Below are 19,483 nucleotides of genomic sequence, written 5' to 3'. Positions count from 1 at the left end.
ATAGCCTGCGTGTAGTCAGCTATACCATCAAGGTTTGTGTAAGTATATTCTATTGTGTTTTCACGACAAAGTCACCTAGTAATCAGACTGTATTCTCCTCACTAAATGAAGCAAAACTGTACTTGATTTAAAAAATATTTTATCCCATTCTGTGAGTTGTTTTTACATTTTTTACAGTGTTCTTTAAATTACAAATGTTTTAATTTTAATTTTGATGAAGTTCAATTTATCTATTTATTCTTTTGCTGCTTATACTTTCTGTGTTATATCTAACTAATTATTGCCTGATTCAAAGTCCCAAGAATTCACTCTTGTGTTTCCATCTAAGAATTGTATACTTTAGTGTAAGCTCATACACTTAGGTTTCGGATCCATTTGGAGTGAGTTTTTACACATGATGTGAGGTACAAACCTGATATTGTTTGGTTGTGTCCCTACCCAAATCTCATCTTGAATTGTATTTCAAATTTTAATCCCCATGTGTCGAGGGAGGAACCTGGTGGGAAGTGTTTGGATCATGAGGGAAGTTTTCACATGCTCTTCTCATGATAGTGAGTGAGTTCTCACAAGATCTGGTTGTCTGATTAAGTGTCTGGTGCTTCCCTGTTCTCTCTCTCTCTCCAGCTGCCTTTCAGATGTGCCTTGCTTCCCTCTTGCCTTCTGCTATGATTGTAAGTTACTGAGGCATCCCCAGCCATGTGGACCTGTGAGTCAATTAAACTTTCTTTCTTTAGAAATTACCCAGTCTCAGGTTGTCTCTTTACAGCAGTGCAGAAATGGACTAATGCAAAATCTAAATTTAAAATTCTGCATGTGAATTTCCAATTGTCTCAGCACAATTTGTTGAAAAGCCTATTTAATTGTTTTATGAACATTTTTTATTGAAAAACAATTCATCATAATATGGATTTTTATAATAGTATGAAATAGACTCTCGATTCTATGTCATTCATCTGTAGATCTTTGAAATAAGAAAGTGTGAGTTCTTCAAATTTGTTCATATTCAAAATTCTTTTGGCTATTCTGGGATTTTGACTTTTCCATATGATTTTAGGATCAGCTGATTAATTTCCTTATGTCAGTCATATAATAATTTGATAAGATTTTCAATGAATTTATAGATTAATTTGGAAACTATTGTCATCTTAACAAAATTAAGTGCTTCCATCTATGATCATGTGATGTCTTTCCATTTGTTTAGGTGTTATTTAATCTCTTTCAACAATGTTTTACAGTTTTCAGTGTACAAGTCTTACGCTTCTTTGTTAAATTTCTTCTTAGGTATTCTACTCTATTTTATGCAAATAAAACAGAATTGTTTTCTTAATTTTATTTTCAAATTTTTTATTGTTGGTATATAAAAGTACAACTGATTGTTTAGATACTTGCTTTGAGACAGTAATCTTTCTGAACACATTTATTATTTCTAATATTTTTTAGTGAGTTGATTAGTATTTTCTATGTACATCATTATGCCATCTGTAAAGAGAGATCATTTTCCTTCCTCGTTTCCAATCTGATGGCTTTTATTTACTTTTCTTGCTTAATTGCGATGCTGGAAGCTCTAACACAATGTTGAATACAATGGCAAGAACAGAAATCACTACCTTCTTTCAAATCTTAGGTGGAAACATCCAATCTTTTTTTTTTTTTTGTAAATGGCCTTTATTAGGTAGAGAAATTTACCTCTCTTCTAGTTTAATGAGTCCTTTTTCTTTTTTTTTGATTATAAAAAGTGTTAGAATCTGTCAATGCTTTTTGTGTATCTGTTTATACAATCATATTATTTTTGTTCCTTATTTTGTTTATATAGTGTACAACATTGATTAGGGTTTGGATGTTAAATTAATCCTGCATTCCTGGGATAAATTTAATTTGATCATTATATATGATTCTTTTTAACGTGTACTTTCGGTTGTGAAGGAGTTAAGAATATGCCATTCAAAATACACTACTTTGTGAGATGACTATTTTGAGTTAAAGGCAGCCTGGAAAACAGCAGGTACAAGAAAATTACTCTGACCTTTCTTCAGTGTCTTAACCGCAAAATATGGAATTTTCATGTGAAAGATGACTTTCCTATACTAGAAGGAACGTAGCATTTTTATCATCAAGGACAGAAAGTTAAGACTGACAGAATTCTATACAGACCTTGTTAAAATAAGTCTTACCTTCATTTAGCCTCACTATATAATTTAGTTATGTTCTCAAAACTTAGTACTCTCTCCAATTCAATATGTATGTGTTCAACTCTGTGTCTTCAATCTTCATTTCTTTATGTAAGTTTCCATGCCACATAAAATTTATGCTAAATAAATTTATATGTTTTTCTTCTGTTTATCTGTCTCATGGTAATTTAAGTCTCAAGCCCAGCTGAAAAAACCCCGAAAGGGTAGAGATGAATTTTCATTTTCCTAATTCTATCTATATACCATTTTAATGGAAGAAGATATGAAACCTAGAGCTTCTATTCCAAGGACCAACAATCCAGGAAATGTTAAAAATGTTTCCCTCTTGGCTACAAACATGAAGTAAGGATACCTTAGAAGAAAAAAATAAGTAGAGTCAGGGGAAGGTTAGATAGGCCTGAAGAGATTAGCAGAGAAGACAAATAGAAAAAGAGAAGAAGACCTGAATAAACTGTTTTAAGGGAGAAACAAAATAGGTTTAGTTTTATTAAGTAAATCACATGTAATTGCTGATATTTGACCCTTGGACCTACAACAACAATAATTTCATTTAGTACAACCTATACATTCCTGCTCAAGTTCTGAAAAAAAGGATCAATCCCTTTTATAACTTATTAGTAAATAAAGATAGAACAAATGAAATTGCCTTTCTAAGAGTGATACAATATTATGTCTTTTTACCCACAATTATTTTTTTAACCCTGAGGATAATAATCAATATAGCCTAACTTAAAAATCTTAAGTTTTTTTAAAGCACATTTCATTCTAAAGTTTTATTTCAAATGACATTTTTGCTTTTTCATTTCTTTGAATGAAAATTTTTGAATATACTCACATTTTTATAATCACAATAATCCTTTGTTCTGATTACTATTATCATTAGGATTATCATTTTTAGTAGTTCAAGTAGTCATCATCATTTTTCTTGTCACTGCCAGAGTCATCATGGTCATAATAATAGTATTTTCCCTTTTACAAGGAAGGCATCCAATAGGTATAACAGTAAAACAGGGAGATTAATCTTGACTATGCTTGCTAAGTTGTTATACGCACTTTAGGCTATGAATTTAACCTCTCAGTTGCTTTACTTCTTTAACTACAAAGTATGGATTGTGGCAGTTTTACAAGGTTAACAGAAAGGTTAATGTCTGCAACTTTTAAAACTTCTTTGGTTAGAAGCTCAGAGAAGGAAAAGTATTATTCTACGTTGTTTAGTACCTTGTCACAAGGCTAAGCTATGAATATAGAATATGATTAAAACATATCATTTTTCTCTTTATTTGTCAATTGCCCTCTTATTGAATAAATAAATTGAATACCAAAGTAGGCATTTACTTAAAAGTTCCATCAGATTCTGCCTCTTTCTCCTGACTGTTCCAATTTCGTTTGTTAAAAAAATGCATTTTTAGTGTGTCTGGACTGCAAAACACTGAATAAAATAACCATGAAAAATAAGTACTCTCTGCATTAGATTGATGAAGTAATTGAATGCTTACAGTGAGCTTAAAATATCTTCTGATGAGCACATACTTTTGGTAATCATAAAAACAAAATTTGAAAAAGAAATTTGCAGCTGAACATAAATTTTAATTTAAAAATCATTAGAAATGTAACAAACAGCTATTTCTGCCACTAGGATAGAGCAGGTGACACCTTGAGTTACTCTGTAGGTAACTTAAAAAGAATGTTTAACTGAACCCAAGCCAGTTTCATTTTACAACATTTTCTGGAGTGGGGAGTTGAAAGTATCTTTGTTTCTTTGACGATTCTGAAGCGTTTTCAAAAGGAGTTGTGAATCTCCTCAGGTTTTAAACCAGATTTTTCTTTCTATAAAATGGAAACTTGTAAAGTTCACTTCAATATTTATTTTTTGCCGAAATGTCCACATACTTGAGAATGTTTAAAGGCATTATGATATGTTCATCTAATAATAAAAATCACATTTTTATGAAAGCATGTAAAGTTTCAATAGAAAGTATAATTATAGAATAAATAGGAAGAGAATAATTCAAATTCTGTTATTAGGTTGTATATATTGAAATGTATATCTATCTGTAATCAGAAAACATACAATGATCTGTTAATTGTGTTTATCATCTGGTAGTATAAATGGAGGTTGTTTAATTTCTACATTTTATTTGCCATATTTTATACACAAACATTTAAAATTACAACTACTAGTAATTGGTAAACTACATACAAATGTATATAATTTAAGAAACTACTAACATGTGAGTATAATAATCTATACTAAAGTCCTGTAGAATTCGACCAGATGGAGGGTGAAATGTTAATTCTAGTGAGAAATTCAGTAAGCATGGAAGGTAGAGTCCACTTCTTCCAGAATTGAGCAGCTGGGAGCTTCATGGGTTAGCACTATGGTCACTGTGACTGCATGATGTGGCCATAATTAGAAGTTCTGGTCGAGACAAAGGTCATTAAGAAAATAAAATTATTTGGGAAAAATCGGCAATGGCATGAATGTGAAGGCTTCTGTGGAATGAGATGCTCCAGAGAGTTTAGGGAACAACTAACAAATTGAGGAAAAAAGTAATAACTTGTAAAATTGGGGTATCTCTCTTTATTCCATTTTAACGTTCTTTAGGAATGAAAGCAAAGGATTTGAGTGACTTTAATATGGCTTTGAAGACAGGCCTATGTTTTTGTAAACGTTCCATGGGTGTGATGAAGAGATGGATGTAGATACATACATGCACAATTTTTTTTTTTTTTTTTTTTTTTTTTTTTTTTTGAGATGAAGTCTCACTCTTTTGCCTGGGCAGGGCAGTGGTGTGATCTTGGCTCACTGAAACCTCCACCTCCCGGGTTCAGGTGATTCTCCTTCCTCAGCCTCCCAAGTAGCTGGGATTACAGATGCGTGCCACCACGCCCAGCCAATTTTTGCATTTTTAGTAGAGACAAGGTTTCATCATTTTGACCAGGCTGGTCTGAAATTCCAAACCTCAGGTGATCCACCTTCCTCAACCTCCCAAAGTGCTGGGATTACAGGCGTGAGCCACCATTCCCGCCCCATCCATGCACATTTCTCTATTCCACAATTATAAAGTACGTTTTGAACACTTTGCATAGCGAAGAGATCTTACAAAGGTTTTTCCTAAGTCAAACAGTTCATTAAGTGCTTCATTTCAAGGCTACCTTTATCCCTGAAAACCACAGCCATTTCCTAATTACCTACCACAGACTCCAAGCCCCTTTTTGGTCCTAATGAATGGCATCCCCCTCCACACTCTCTGGTAGGTGGGTAAACAATAGGGGATATCTCAGAAAAAGAGACTTGTAAGAGCACATTTCCAGCCTGAAGGAAGTAAAATATATTTTGGTAGGAAAAAAACTAATCAGAGATTTTTAATACACAATTCTGGAAGAAGAAAATGGTATCCACGAATGTCTTGCAATAAAAATACATGTTCAGGCTGGGTGTGATGGTTCACGCCTGTAATCCAAGCACTTTGGGAGGCAAAGGTGGGTGGATCGCCTGAGGTCAGGACTTCCGGATCAACCTGACCAATATGGTGAAACCCGGTCACTACTAAACACACAAAAGTTTGCCGGGTGTGGTGGCATGTGCCTGTAGTCCCATGTACTCAAGAGGCTTAGGAAATTTAACAATATATAAGAGATGGTTGTCAAAGTTTTCAGAACCACTAGGAGAACAAACATATAATCTTTTTTTTTTTTTTTTTTTTTTTTTTTTTTTTTTGAGGCGGAGTCTTGCTCTGTCGCCCAGACTGGAGTCCAGTGGCCAGATCTCAGCTCACTGCAAGCTCCGCCTCCCGAGTTTACGCCATTCTCCTGCCTCAGCCTCCCGAGCAGCTGGGACTACAGGCGCCCGCCACTTCGCCCGGCTAGTTTTTGTATTTTTAGTAGAGACGGGGTTTCACCGTGTTAGCCAGGATGGTCTCGATCTCCTGACCTCGTGATCCGCCCGTCTCGGCCTCCCAAAGTGCTGGGATTACAGGCTTGAGCCACCGCGCCCGGCCCAAACATATAATCTTAAAAAAAATGTGTATAATACAATATGTGCTTTTTTGCTGAATAAGGAGTGTGAGGTCGTGGGTGCTAGAGGATTCTGATGATCATCCAAATTTGTGAAACAGGAATGTATGTGAAGAAGAGCTAGCAAAGCATTTTGAACAAGGAACATCAGGTTCAAATATACATATTAGAAAGATGAATTACAGTAATCTGCAGAATAATCTGGAAAGAAATGAAATTTGGATCTTTCTCTTTAACCTATATCATAGTCTCACATTTTAAACTCTTAAACATCCTTCAACATTCATCAAACTCAGTTGGCTTAAAAAAAAAAAAAAAAAAAAAAAAAAAAAAAAAAAAACCCTGTGGCTTAAATTTTCTTCTGCCAGCTTTCCTGAGTCTTTTATTCTCACTAAGCCTTCAGAACTTCATTTATAAAATAAGATGGGTAATCTTAGCAATCACTAAAATATGTTTCAGGTTTCAAGTTCTCTGGAATAACAAAACTAAATGGTTATGGGAAGTACTAAAGGTATGTTTTCATAGGCTGTCTGCCTCTTCATTTAGGAGAAGAAAAAAATCATTTGCCATTTCTGTTTAGACATAAACTAAACATATATTCAAAAATTGATTTATTTTGGTTTTCTCATTTTTTTCCTGATCTGCAACAATTTGAGATTGTATGCAATGAATTGAGGGGAAAAGGAATAATACAAATTTTGAGACTACTCTTCAGTCTGAGGATGCTCAATACCTTAGTTGCCATAAAAGTTAATGAGGATGTCAAATTACTCTGAGGTTCAACCCCCAAAGGACATCCTCAGTTCTGTCAAAAAGCAAAAGCTATGCATGATAATAAGCATCTCTGAGGAAAATAAAACACTGATGACAGTATAAGATGCATGACTCAATTATGTGAAGAATAATGATAAGGCTTGCATCCTGTATACTTCCCTAATTGGATAACAGTGCAATCCTATGTGCTACAAATAGTGTAGAGCACTCATTAAGAGGTAGAGAGAAACACAAGTGATCTTCTCTTAGTTATAACTCAAATGTGAATTCAGAAATAAGAGGCTAAGTCAAATACAAATTGTTTTACATATATTTTTCATAAAGGTTTCTCTCATTTGGATAAGCTTCAGGAACTGAAATAAGTTTAATTGGTTCAGTGTATCATGCTAAATTGTAAAAAGGAGTAAAACTAGGGGAAAAAAGGAACAAATATCTTTTTAACCATAGAAGTCTATATGTAAGGTGGGACTTTGAAATGCAGGAGCAACAGTGATTTTATTTTTTTTTATACTTTAAGTTCTAGGGTACATGTGCATAACGTGCTGGTTTGTTACATATGTATACTTGTGCCATGTTGGTGTGCTGCACCCATCAACTCGTCAGCACCCATCAATTCATCATTTATATAAGGTATAACTCCCAATGCTATCCCTCCCCCCTCCCCCCCTCCCCAAGATAGGCCCCAGTGTGTGATGTCCCCCTTCCCGAGTCCAAGTGTTCTCATTGTTCAGCTCCCACCTATGAGTGAGAACATGTGGTGCTTGGTTTTCTGTTCTTGTGATAGTTTGCTAAGAATGATAGTTTCCAGCTGCATCCATGTCCCTACAAAGGATGCAAACTCATCCTTTCTTATTGCTGCATAGTATTCCATGGTGTATATGTGCCACATTTTCTTAATCCAGTCTGTCACAGATGGACATTTGGGTTGATTCCAAGTCTTTGCTATTGTGAATAGTGCTGCAATAAACATACGTGTGCATGTGTCTTTACAGCAGCATGATTTGTAATCCTTTGGGTATATACCCAGTAGTGGGATGGCTGGGTCATATGGTACATCTAGTTCTAGATTCTTGAGGAATTGCCATACTGTTTTCCATAATGGTTGAACTAGTTTACAATCCCACCAACAGTGTAAAAGTGTTCCTATTTCTCCACATCCTCTCCAGCACCTGTTGTTTCCTGACTTTTCAATGATTGCCAATCTAACTGGTGTGAGATGGTATCTCATTGTGGTTTTGATTTGCATTTCTCTGATGGCCAGTGATAATGAGCATTTTTTCATGTGTCTGTTGGCTGCATGAATGTCTTCTTTTGAGAAATGTCTGTTCATATCCTTTGCCCACTTTTTGATGGGGTTGTTGGTTTTTTTCTTGTAAATTTGTTTGAGTTCTTTGTAGATTCTGGATATTAGCCCTTTGTCAGATGAGTAGGTTGCAAAAATTTTCTCCCATTCTGTAGGTTGCCTGTTCACTCTGATGGTAGTTTCTTTTACTCTGCAGAAGCTCTTTAGTTTAATGAGATCCCATTTGTCAATTTTGGCTTTTGCTGCCATTGCTTTTGGTGTTTTAGACATGAAGTCCTTGCCCATGCCTATGTCCTGAATGGTACTACCTAGGCTTTCTTCTAGGGTTTTCATGGTATTAGGTCTAACATTTAAGTCTCTAATCCATCTTGAATTAATTCTCGTATAAGGAGTAAGGAAAGGATCCAGTTTCAGCTTTCTACTTATGGCTAGCCAATTTTCCCAGCACCATTTATTAAACAGGGAATCCTTTCCCTATTTCTTGTTTCTCTCAGATTTGTCAAAGATCAGATGGCTGTAGATGTGTGGTATTATTTCTGAGGACTCTGTTCTGTTCCATTGGTCTATATCTCTGTTTTGGTACCAGTACCATGCTGTTTTGATTACTGTAGCCTTGTAGTATAGTTTGAAGTCAGGTAGCATGATGACTCCAGCTTTGTTCTTTTGACTTAGGATTGTCTTGGCAATGCGGGCTCTTTTTTGGTTTCATATGAAATTTAAAGCCGTTTTTTCCAGTTCTTTGAAGAAACTCATTGGTAGCTTGATGGGGATGGCATTGAATCTATAAATAACCTTGGGCAATATGGCCATTTTCATGATATTGATTCTTCCTATCCATGAGCATGGTATGTTCTTCCATTTGTTAGTGTCCTCTTTTATTTCACTGAGCAGTGGTTTGTAGTTCTCCTTGAAGATGTCCTTTACATCCCTTGTGAGTTGGATTCCTAGGTATTTTCTTCTCTTTGAAGCAATTGTGAATGGAAGTTCACTCATGATTTGGCTCTCTGCTTGTCTGTTACTGGTGTATAAGAAAGCTTGTGATTTTTGCACATTGATTTTGTATCCTGAGACTTTGCTGAAGTTGCTTATCAGCTTAAGGAGATTTTGGGCTGAGACAATGGGATTTTCTAAATATACAATCATGTCATCTGCAGACAGGGATAATTTGACTTCTTCTTTTCCTAACTGGATACCCTTTATTTCTTTCTCTTGCCTGATTGCCCTAGCCAGAACTTCTAAGACTACGTTGAATAGGAGTGGTGAGAGAGGGCATCCCTGTCTCGTGCCAGTTTTCAAAGGGAATTTTTCCAATTTTTGCCCATTCAGTATGATATTGGCTGTGGGTTTGTCATAAATAGCTCTTATTATTTTGAGGTACGTTCCATCATTACCGAATTTATTGAGCGTTTTTTAACATGAAGGGTGGTTGAATTTTGTCAAAAGCCTTTTCTGCATCTATTGAGATAATCATGTGGTTCTTGTCTTTTGGTACTGTTCATACGCTGGATTACGTTTATTGATTTGCGAATGTTGAACCAGCCTTGCATCCCAGGGATGAAGCCCACTTGATCATGGTGGATAAGCTTTTTGATGTGCTGCTGAATCCGGTTTGCCAGTATTTTATTGAGGATTTTTGCATCAATGTTCATCAGGGATATTGGTCTAAAATTTTCTTTTTTTGTTGTGTCTCTGCCAGGCTTTGGTATCAGGATGATGTTGACCTCATAAAATGAGTTATGGAGGATTTCCTCTTTTTCAATTGATTGGAATAGTTTCAGAAGGAATGGTATCAGCTCCTCCTTGTACCTCTGGTAGAATTCAGCTGTGAATCCATCTGGTCCTGGACTTTTTTTGGTTGGTAGACTATTAATTATTGCCTCAATTTCAGAGCCTGCTATTGGTCTATTTAGGGATTCAACTTCTTCCTGGTTTAGTCTTGGAAGAGTGTAAGTGTCCAGGAAATTGTCCATTTCTTCTACATTTTCTAGTTTATTTGCGTAGAGGTGTTTATAGTATTCCCTGATGGTAGTTTGAATTTCTGTGGGGTCTGTGGTGATATCCCCTTTATCATTTTTTATTGCGTCTATTTGATTACTCTCTCTTTTCTTCTTTATTAGTCTTGCTAGCAGTCGGTCAATTTTATGGATCTTTTCAAAAAACCAGCTCCTGGATTCATTGATTTTTTGGAGGGCTTTTTGTGTCTCAATCTCCTTCAGTTCTGCTCTGATCTTAGTTATTTCTTGCCTTCTGCTAGCTTTTGAATGTGTTTGCTCTTGCTTCTCCAGTTCTTTTAATTTTGATGTTAGAGTGTCAATTTTAGATCTTTCCAGCTTTCTCTTGTGGGCATTTAGTGCCATCAATTTCCCTCTACACACTGCTTTAAATGTGTCCCAGAGATTCTTGTATGTTGTATCTTTGTTCTCATTGGTTTCAAAGAACATCTTTATTTCTGCCTTCATTTCGTTATGTACCCAGTAGTCATTCAGGAGCAGGTTGTTCAGTTTCCATGTAGTTGAGCGATTTTGATTGAGTTTCTTAGTCCTGAGTTCTAGTTTGATTGCACTGTGGTCTGAGAAAGAGTTTGTTATAATTTCTGTTCTTTTACATTTGCTGAGGAGTGCTTTACTTCCAATTATGTGGTCAATTTTGGAATAAGTGCAATGTGGTGCTGAGAATGTATATTCTGTTGATTTGGGGTGGAGAGTTCTATAGATGTCTATTAGGTCCGCTTGGTGCAGAGATGAGTTCAATTCCTGGATATCCTTGTTAACTTTCTGTCTCCTTGATCTGTCTAATATTGACAGTGGAGTGTTGAAGTCTCCCATTATTATTGTATGGGAGTCTAAGTCTCTTTGTAAGTCTCTAAGGACTTGCTTTTATGAATCTGGGTGCTCCTGTATTGGGTGCATATATATTTAACATAGTTAGGTCTTCCTGTTGAATTGATCCCTTTACCATTATGTAATGGCCTTTTTTGTCTCTTTTGATCTTTGATGGTTTAAAGTCTATTTTTTCAGAGACTAGGATTGCAACCCCTGCTTTTTTTTGTTCTCCATTTGCTTGGTAGATCTTCCTCCATCCCTTTATTTTGAGCCTATGTATGTCTCTGCATGTGAGATGGGTCTCCTGAATACAGCAGACTGATGGGTCTTGACTCTTTATCCAGTTTGCCAGTCTGTGTCTTTTAATTGGAGCATTTAGTCCATTAACATTTAAGGTTAATATTGTTATGTGTGAACTTGATCCTGCCATTATGATATTAACTGGTTATTTTGTTTGTTAGTTGATGCAGTTTCTTCCTAGCCTCGATGGTCTTTACATTTTGGCATGTTTTTGCGACGGCTGGTACCGGTTGTTCCTTTCCATGTTTAGGGCTTCCTTCAGGGTCTCTTGTAATGCAGGCCTGGTGGTGACAAAATCTCTAAGCATTTGCTTATCTGTAAAGGATTTTATTTCTCCTTCACTGATGAAACTTAGTTTGGCTGGATATGAAATTCTGGGTTGAAAATTCTTTTCTTTAAGAACGTTGAATATTGACCCCCACTCTCTTCTGGCTTGTAGAGTTTCTGCCGAGAGATCTGCTGTTAGTCTGATGGGCTTCCCTTTGTGGGTAACCCGACCTTTCTCTCTGGCTGCCCTTAAGAATTTTTCCTTCATTTCTACTTTGGTGAATCTGGCAATTATGTGTCTTGGAGTTGCTCTTCTCGAGGAGTATCTTTGTGGTGTTCTCTGTATTTCCTGAATTTGAATGTTGGCCTGCCCTACTAGGTTGGGGAAGTTCTCCTGGATGATATCCTGAAGAGTGTTTTCCAACTTGGTTTCATTTTCCCCCTCACTTTCAGGCACCCCAATCAGACGTAGATTTGGTCTTTTTACATAATCCCATACTTCTTGCAGGCTTTGTTCATTTCTTTTTCTTCTTTTTTCTTTTGGTTTCTCTTCTCGCTTCATTTCATTCATTTGATCCTCAATCGCTGATACTCTTTCTTCCAGTTGATCAAGTTGGTTACTGAAGCTTGTGGATTTGTCACGTATTTCTCGTGTCATGGTTTTCTGTGGGGAAAAGAAAGAGAGATCAGCCTGTTACTGTGTCTATATAGAAGGAAGTAGACATAAGAGACTCCATTTAGTTCTGTATTTGAGATGCTGTTAATCTGCGACCCTACCCCCAACCTTGTCCTTGCAAGAGACATGTGCTGTGGTGACTTAAGGTTAAAAGGATTTTGGGCGGTGCAGAATGTGCTTTGTTAAACAAGTGCCTAAAGGCTGCTTATGGTTAAAGGTCATCACCATTCTCTTAAATCTCAAGAAAGAGAAAAAAAAAAAAAAAAACATTTGTCTCCTGCCCCTCCCTGGGCAATGGAACATCTCCGGGTAAAACTCTTTGTGTGCTTTGTTTACTGAGTAAGGAGAAAACCGCCTTTAGGAATAAGGTGGGGCTTGCTGGAGCAATACTGCTAAAAGGTTTATGGAGATGTTTGCATATGCATCTTGAGGCACAGCATTTTCCTTTAAACTTATTCATGTTACAAGGATTTTTTGTTCATATGTCTTACTACTGATTTCCTCGCTACAATGATCCTATTGTCCAGCCACTCCCTTATCTTTTTGATGGTAAAGATAATTATCAATAAATACTAAGGGAACTCAGAGGCCGGTGCCGGTGTGGGTCTTCTGTAAGCACAGCACCGGTCCCCTGGGCCCCGCTTTTCTTTACTTTGTCTCTGTGTCTTATTCCTTTTCTCAAGTCTCTCGTTCCACCTAACGAGAAGCACCCAAAGGTGTGCAGGGGCAGGCCACCCCTTCATCTGGCGTCCAATGTGGGAGCTTTTCTCTAAGGTGAAGGTATGCTGGAGCATGGTCCTTGAGGACAAGTCGACGAGAGACTCCTGAGTACGTCTACAGTCAGCCTTGCAGTAAGCTTGTGCACTCGGAAGAACCTAGGGTAACAATGGGGCAAACTAAAAGTAAATATGCCTCTTATCACAGCTTTATAAAAATTCTCTTAAAAAGAGGTGGAGTTAAAGTGTCTACCAAAAATCTAATTACGCTCTTTCAAGCAATAGAACAGTTTCGTCCATGGTTTCCAGAACAGGGAACTTTAGATCTAAAAGATTCGGAAAAAATTGGCAAAGAATTAAAACAAGCAAGTAGGGAAGGTAAAATCATCCCACTTACAGTATGGAATGATTGGGTCATTATTAAAGTAGCTTTAGAACTGTTGCAAACAGAAGAAGATAGCGTTCCAGTTTCCGATGTCCCTAAAAGCTGTGCAGTAGATTGTGAAAAAGAGGCAGGGATAGAATCCCAGAAAAGAAAAGAAAGTTCACACTGTAAATGTGTAGCAGAGCTGGTAATGGCTCGGTCAACGCAAAATGTTGACAATAATCAATTACAGGAGGTAATATATCCTGAAACGTTAAAATTAGAGGAAAAAGATCCAGAATTAGCAGAGCCATCAGAGTCTAAACCATGATGGCCAACTCCTCTTACAACAGCTCAGATGCCTGCAACCTTAGAACCTCAAATGCAGGTTAAACAAGTACAAACTCCAAAAAAAGATCAAATAGAAAAAGATAGAGTCTCTGCCATGGCAATGCCAATCCAAATACAGTGTCCACAATATCAGCAGGTAGAAAATAAGACCCACCCACCAGTAGCCTATCAATACTGGCCGCCAGCCGAACTGCAGTATCTGCAGCCCCCAGAAAATCCGTATGGACAGCCAGGAACATTTCCAGTGCCACAGGGCAGGGCGCCATATCCTCAGCTGCCCACCATGAGACTTAATCCTACAGCACCACCTAGTACACAGGGTAGTGCAATACATAAAATTATTGATGAGGCAAGAAAACAGGGCGATATTGAGGCGTGGCAATTCCCAGTAATATTAGAAGCAAGACCACCTGGAGAAGGGGCCCAAGAGGGAGAGCCTCCCGTAGCTGAAGCCAGATATCAGTTCTTTTCTATAAAAATGCTAAAAGAGATGAAAGAGGGAGTAAAACAGTATGGACCCAACTCTCCTTACATGAGAACATTATTAGATTCCATTCCTCATGGACATAGACTCATTCCTTATGATTAGGAGATTCTGGCAAAATCCTCACTTTCACCCTCTCAATTTTTACAATTTAAGACTTGGTGGATTGATGTGGCACAAGTGCAGGTCCGAAGAAATAGGACTGCCAATCCTCCAATTAACATAGATGCAGATCAACTATTAGGAATAGGTCAAAATTGAAGCACTGTTGACCAACAATCAATAATGCCAAATGAGGACATTGAGCAAATCAGGGCTATCTGCCTTAGGGCCTGGGAGAAAATCCAAGACCCAGGAACCGCCTGCCCCTCCTTTAATACAATAAGACATGGCTCTAAAGAGCCCTACCCTGATTTTGTAGCAAGACTTCAAGATGCTGCTCAAAAGTCAATTACCGATGAGAATGTCCGTAAAGTCATAGTGGAGTTGATGGCATATGAAAATGCCAATCCTGATTGTCAATCAGCCATTAAGCCATTAAAAGGAAGGGTTCCCACAGGATTAGATGTAATCTCAGAGTATGTTAAAGCCTGCGATGGAATTGGAGGAGCTATGCATAAAGCTATGCTTATGGCTCAAGCAATCACAGGAGTTGCTTTAGGAGGACAAGTGAAAACATTTGGGGGAAATTGTTATAATTGTGGTCAAATTGGTCATCTAAAAAAGAATTGCCTAGTCTCAAGTAAACCAAATGTAACTACTCAAGCTACTACAACAACAGATAAAGGGCCACCTGGCCTATGTCCAAGATGTAAAAAGGGAAAACATTGGAGTATTCAATGTCGTTCTAAATTTGATAAAAATGGGCAACCACTGTCAGGAAATGAGAGGAGGGGCCAGCCTCAGGCCCCGCAACAAACATGGGGCATTCCAAATTCAACCCTTTGTTCCTCATGGTTTTCAGGAACAACAACCCCCACTGTCGCAAGTGTCTCAGGGAATAAGCCAGTTATCACAATACAGCAATTGTCCCCCACCACAAGTGGCAGTGCAGCAGTAGATCTATGTGCTTTACAAGCAGTCTCTCTGTTTCCAGGGGAGCCTCCACAAAAAAATCCCCACAGGGGTGTATGGCCCATTGCCTGAGGAGACTGTAGGACTAATCTTAGGAAGATCAAGTTTAAATCTAAAAGGAGTTCAAATTCATTCTGGTGTGGTTGATTCAGACTATGAAGGCGAAATTCAATTGGTTGTTAGTTCCTCAATTCCTTGGAGTGCCAGTCCAGGAGACAGAATTGTTCAATTATTACTCCTACCTTATATTAAAATTGGAAACAGTGAGATAAAAAGAACAGGAGGGTTCAGAAGCACTGATCTGACAGGAAAGGCTGCATATTGGGCAAGTCTAGTCTCTGAGAGCAGACCTGTGTGTAAGGCCATTATTCAAGGAAAACAGTTTGAAGGATTGGTAGACACAGGAGCAGATATCTCTGTCATTGCTTTAAATCAGTGGCCAAAAAATTGGCCTAAACAAAAGGCTGTTACAAGACTTGTCGGCGTAGGCACAGCTTCAGAAGTATATGAAAGTACAATGATTTTACATTGGTTAGGGCCAGATAATCAAGAAAGTACTGTTCAGCCAATGATTACTTCAATTCCTGTTAATCTATGGTGTCGAGATTTGTTACAACAATGGGGTGCAGAAATCATTATGCCCGCTCCATTATACAGCCCCATGAGTCAAAAAATCATGACTAAGATGGGACATATACCAGGAAAGGGATTAGGAAAAAATGAACATGGCATCAAAGTCCCAATTGAGGCTGAGAAAAATCAAGAAAGAAAAGGAATAGGATATCCTTTTTAGGGGCGGCCACTGTAGAGCTTCCTAAACCCATTCCATTAACTTGGAAAACAGAAAAACCAGTATGGGTAAATCAGTGGCCACTACCAAAGCAAAAACTGGAGGCTTTACACTTATTAGCAAAGGAAAAATTAGAAAAGGGACACATTGAGCCTTCATTCTCACCCTGGAATTCTCCTGTATTTGTAATTCAGAAAAAATCAGGCAAATGGCATATGTTAATGGACTTAAGAGCCGTAAATGCTGTAATTCAACCCATGGGGCCTCTCCAACCTGGATTGCCCTCTCCGGCCATGATCCCAAAAGACTGACCTTTAATTATAATTGATCTTAAGGATTGCTTTTTTACCATTCCTCTGGCAGAGCAAGAGTGTGAAAAATTTGCCTTACTATACCAGCCATAAATAATAAAAAACCAGTCACCAGGTTTCAGTGGAAAGTATTACCTCAGGGAATGCTTAGTAGTCCAACTATTTGTCAAACTTTTGTAGGTCAAGTCCTTCAACCAGTTAGAGACAAATTTTCAGATTGTTATATCATTCACTATATTGATGATATTTTATGTGCTGCAGAAACAAGAGACAAATTAATTGACTGTTACACATTTCTGCAAGCAGAGATTGCCAACGCAGGACTAACAAGAGCATCTGATAAGATCCAAACCTCTGATCCTTTTCATTATTTAGGGATGCAGGTAGAAAATAGAAAAATTAAGCCACAAAAAAATAGAAATAAAAGAAGACACATTAAAAACATTAAATGATTTTCAAAAATTGTTAGGCAATATTAATTGGATTCGGCCAACTCTAGGCATTCCTACCTATGCCATGTCAAATTTGTTCTCTATCCTAAGAGGAGATCCAGACTTAAATAGTAAAAAAATATTAACCCCAGAGGCAACAAAAGAAATTAAATTAGTGGAAGAAAAAATTCAGTCAGTGCAAATAAGTAGAATAAATTCTTTAGCCCCACTCCAACTTTTGATTTTTGCCACTACACATTCTCCAACAGGCATCATTGTTCAAAATACTGATCTTGTGGAGTGGTCATTCCTTCCACACAGTACAATTAAAACTTTTACATTGTACTTGGATCAAATAGCTACATTAATTGGTCAGACAAGATTACGAATAATAAAATTGTGTGATAATGACCCAGACAAAATAGTTGTTCCTTTAACCAAGGAACAAGTTAAACAAGCCTTTATCAATTCTGGTGCATGGCAAATTGGCCTTGCTGATTTTGTGGGAATTATTGATAATCATTACCCAAAAACAAAAATCTTCCAGTTTTTAAAATTGACTACTTGGATCTTACCTAAAATTACCAGACATGAACCTTTAGAAAATGCTCTGACAGTATTTACTGATGGTTCCAGCAATGGAAAAGTGACTTACACAGGGCCAAAGGAGCGAGTAATCAAAACTCAATATCAATCAGCTCAAAGGGCAGAGTTGGTTGCAGTCATTACAGTGTTAGAAGATTTTAATCAACCTGTTAATATTATATCAGATTCTACATATGTAGTACAGGCTACAAGGGATGTTGAGACAGCTCTAATTAAATATAGCATGGATGATCAGTTAAACCAGTTATTCAATTTGTTACAACAAACTGTAAGAAAAAGGAATTTCCCTTTTTATATTACTCATATTCGAGCACATACTAATTTACCAGGACCTTTAACTAAAGCAAATGAAAAAGCTGACTTACTGGTATCCTCTGCATCCATAAAAGCACAAGAACTTCATGCTTTGACTCATGTAAATGCAGCAGGGTTAAAATACAAATTTGATGTCACATGGAAACAGGCAAAAAATATTGTACAACATTGTACCCAATGATAAGTACTACACCTGCCCACCCAAGAGACAGGAGTTAATCCCAGAGGTCTGTGTCCTAATGCACTATGGCAAATGGATGTTACCCATGTACCTTCATTTGGAAAATTATCATATGTTCATGTAACAGTTGATACTTATTCACATTTCATATGGGCAACATGCCAGACAGGAGAAAGTACTTCCCATGTTAAAAAAACATTTATTATCTTGTTTTGCTGTGATGGGAGTTCCAGAAAAAATTAAAACTGACAATGGACCAGGTTATTGTAGTAAAGCTTTCCAAAAATTCTTAAATCAGTGGAATATTACACATACAACAGGAATTCCTTATAATTCCCAAGGACAGGCCATAGTTGAAAGAACTAATAGAACACTCAAAACTCAGTTAGTTAAACAAAAAGAAGGGGGAGACAGTAAGGAGCGTACCTCTCCTCAGATGCAGCTTAATCTAGCACTCTATACTTTAAATTTTTAAAACATTTATAGAAATCAGACTACTACTTCTGCAGAACAACATCTTACTGGTAAAAAGAACAGTCCACATGAAGGAAAACTGATTTGGTGGAAAGACAACAAAAATAGGACATGGGAAATAGGGAAGGTGATAACCTGGGGAAGAGGTTTTGCTTGTGTTTCACCAGGAGAAAATCAGCTTCCTGTTGGGATACCCACTAGACATTTGAAGTTCTACAATGAACCCATTGGAGATGCAAAGAAAAGCGCCTCCATGGAGACGGAAACACCGCAATCGGGCACCATTGACTCGCAGGATGAATCAAATGGTGATATTAGAAAAACAGATGAAGCCACCACACACCAAGAAGGCGGAGCTGCCAACCTGGGCACAGTTAAAGAAGCTGACACTGTTAGCTAGAAAAAGCCTAGCTAGCACAAAGGTGACACAAACCCCAGAAAAAATGCTGTTTGCAGCTTTAATGGTTGTATCAACAGTGATAAGTCTCCCCATGCCTGCAGGAGCAGCTGCAGCTAATTATACCTACTGGGCCTATGTGCCTTTCCCACCCTTAATTCGGGCAGTCACATGGATGGATAATCCTATTGAAGTATATGTTAATAATAGTGTGTGGGTACCTGGTCCCACAGATGATCGTTGCCCTGCCAAACCGGAGGAAGAAGGAATGATGATAAATATTTCCATTGGGTATCGTTATCCTCCTATTTGCCTAGGGAGAACACCAGGATGTTTAATGCCTGCTATCCAAAATAGGTTGGTAGAAGTACCTACTCTCAATCCCACCAGTAGATTTACTTATCACATGGTAAGCGGAATGTCACTCAAACCACAGGTAAACTATTTACAAGACTTCTCTTATCAAAGATCATTAAAATTTAGGCCAAAAGAGAAACCCTGCCCCAAGGAGATTTCCAAAGAATCAAAAGATTTAGTTTGGGAAGAATGTGTGGCCGATAGTGCCGTGATTTTACAAAACAATACATTTGGAACTGTTATAGATTGGGCATCTCCAGGTCAATTCTACCACAATTTCACAG

The sequence above is a fragment of the Rhinopithecus roxellana genome, chromosome 1 (genome assembly GCF_007565055.1).
Source record: "Rhinopithecus roxellana isolate Shanxi Qingling chromosome 1, ASM756505v1, whole genome shotgun sequence".
Taxonomy (NCBI): domain Eukaryota; kingdom Metazoa; phylum Chordata; class Mammalia; order Primates; family Cercopithecidae; genus Rhinopithecus; species Rhinopithecus roxellana.
The sequence above is the reverse complement of the archived record's forward strand: the minus strand, read 5'-3'. Positions refer to the sequence as shown.